General features: G+C 48.8%; 1 long non-coding RNA gene across 1 annotated transcript in view; it reads right to left on the bottom strand.

Annotated features, from left to right (window-relative positions):
• The window catches only part of LOC110301407, a 7,585-nt gene extending 6,730 nt beyond the window's left edge, over positions 1-855 (bottom strand). The window contains exons 1-2 of the long non-coding RNA XR_002378710.1: positions 750-855; positions 200-272 (exon numbers count right to left, since the gene is read on the bottom strand). This is a non-coding gene — a long non-coding RNA (uncharacterized LOC110301407). The remainder of the gene's footprint in view (positions 1-199; positions 273-749) is intronic.
• Between the last annotated feature and the right edge of the window lie 1,387 nt (positions 856-2,242).

The following is a 2,242-nucleotide window of genomic DNA, read 5'->3' as shown; positions in this document are numbered from 1 at the left end:
TTCTCTGTATAGCCCTGGCTGTCCTGGAACTCACTTTGTAGACCAGGCTGGCCTCGAACTCAGAAATCCGCCTGCCTCTGCCTCCCGAGTGCTGGGAAGATCTTGTCTTTAAGCAAAGCAACAACAACAACAAAACCAACAAAAAACAAAAAACAAGTCCTCACAGTGGTCTGGGGAGATGGCCCAGTGGATAAAACACCACACAGGAGCACTATCTCAGATTGGATCCATTCACCCAGCTCTCCCTACTGGCTGAGTCTTGGAGACCCTGCCTGGGAAAATAGGGTGGAGAGCCATGAAGTCAGGATGTCAAACTGAGGCCTCACAGAAGCACCCAAACACACTTGCAAGCATCTACATATATCTGCATGTATACATAGATATGCAAAATCCAAAAACCTAGTTTGAGTCATGCGGTGATGGTGCACACCTTTAAACTTTTAATGACAGCACAAGGGAGGCAGAGGCTCATGAGTCTCTGAGTTGGAGGCCAGCATGGTTGACAGAGTGAATTTCAGGACAGCCAGGGCTAAGCAGAGAAATCCTGTCTTAAAAAAAAAAAAAAAAATCCCCCCCAACTTAGTCCCATTGCAGGAAAGAATTGCAATCAGGCAGGGCAGTGGGAGAGCCCTATGCAAAGCCCAGTCTCAACCCCAGCATGGCCATAAATCAATAAATTCACCAGCCAACGTAGGAGGGGCAGGTGGATGGGGGTCAAACTGAAACCTCAAAGTTCATGAGGTTGGTACCTCTTAGATCAACAGGCTTGGCTAGAGACAGGCGTACATCAGGGAATGCTAGGCAAAATGCGAAAGGCTTCGGCTATCATCCAAGGGCGAGGTCGTGGTGATTCAGGTTCAGCGCGTGTGGGTAGGCACGTACTGCAGAAGGCTGGAAGAGAGCTGATTGGAGGAGTGAAGCCAGTGATACAGGATTAACTAACACGTTCCGATGTTCTTGTCGACTCTTCCTTTCCCTCTATCCCCCGCCCTCCCCCAGCCCCCCATCACTATGCTGGAGCTAAAATCCAAAGTCTTGTAGGTGCTGTGTAAGTACACTGCCCAGCCAGCCACAGCCACAAGCCCTCTGGGGACGAGGCGGGGCGGGGCGGGGCGGGGCGGACGAGGCGGGCGGGGTTTCCAGGCAGGGGTTCTACCCCTTCATATCCTCACTGGGGAATTCTTGCAAAGCAGGGGGTTCGACTACAGGTGGCTGAGAGCCACCCAACGTGAGTGCCTCGCATCACTTCAACCTTTTTTTTTTTTTTTGAGACAGGGTCTTAATACCTTTGGCCTAGAATTCACTACACAGAACCTCAAACTCAGAGATCCACTTGGCATTTATCTCCCAAGCTCCGGGGTAAAAGGCTGCGCCACTGCGACCTGCTGTCATTCATGCTTTTATTTATTATATGTATATGAGTACATGTAGTTGTCTTTTAAAAAAATTATTTATTTCATGTATGTGAGTACACTGTCGTCTGAAGACCCACCAGAAGAGGGCATCAGATCCCATTACAGATGGTTGGGAGCCACCATGTGGGTGCTGGGAATTGAACACAGGACCTCTGGAAGAGCAGCCAGTGCTCTTAACCGCAGAGCCATCTCTCCAGCCCAAAGATTTATTTATTTTATGTCATTCATGCTTTTAAGGATGGCATTCTGATAGGGTCTGCTCAGCGAAAGCTCATTCAGTAACAAAGCAGCAAATTCAGGTGTCTGTGCTCACTTGCGATGCCACGCTGTCTACGAGGCAAGTTTAAAGTCACACTGGGGGGTGGGGGGTTGTGCTGAGGGAAGCAAAGGGTTGTAGTTACAGCAGGTGTGTGAGCTCAATGCTATCGAAGAGGACCCAGGTGTGGTTCCCAACACCCATGCCAAGCAGCAAAAGGGAAGCCAAAAAAAATCAACGAGAAAGGGGAAAAATCAACTTCCTATAGAGCGGGAAGCTCGGCCCAGAACTACAGTCACAATGGAGGACCACACACACATCCCCTCCTGACTAAGCATCCAAAATGGCTGTGAAGTCTGTGTGGGTAGGCACAGTCAGCCGCCAATCTTCCGGCTCTGACGTCATCTTCAACGCAGTCCTAAGAAACAGCAAATCAGAGCTAGCCAGGTTTACAAACGTCAACTGAGAGGCAGGGCTTGCGGGATCTGAAACCTAACAAGGTCATGGTTCTCCTGTATATTCTTTTTTTTTTTTTAAAAAGATTTATTTATTTATTGATTATATGTAAGTA

The sequence above is a fragment of the Mus caroli genome, chromosome 9 (genome assembly GCF_900094665.2).
Source record: "Mus caroli chromosome 9, CAROLI_EIJ_v1.1, whole genome shotgun sequence".
Lineage (NCBI taxonomy): Eukaryota > Metazoa > Chordata > Mammalia > Rodentia > Muridae > Mus > Mus caroli.
The sequence above is the reverse complement of the archived record's forward strand: the minus strand, read 5'-3'. Positions and strand labels throughout refer to the sequence as shown.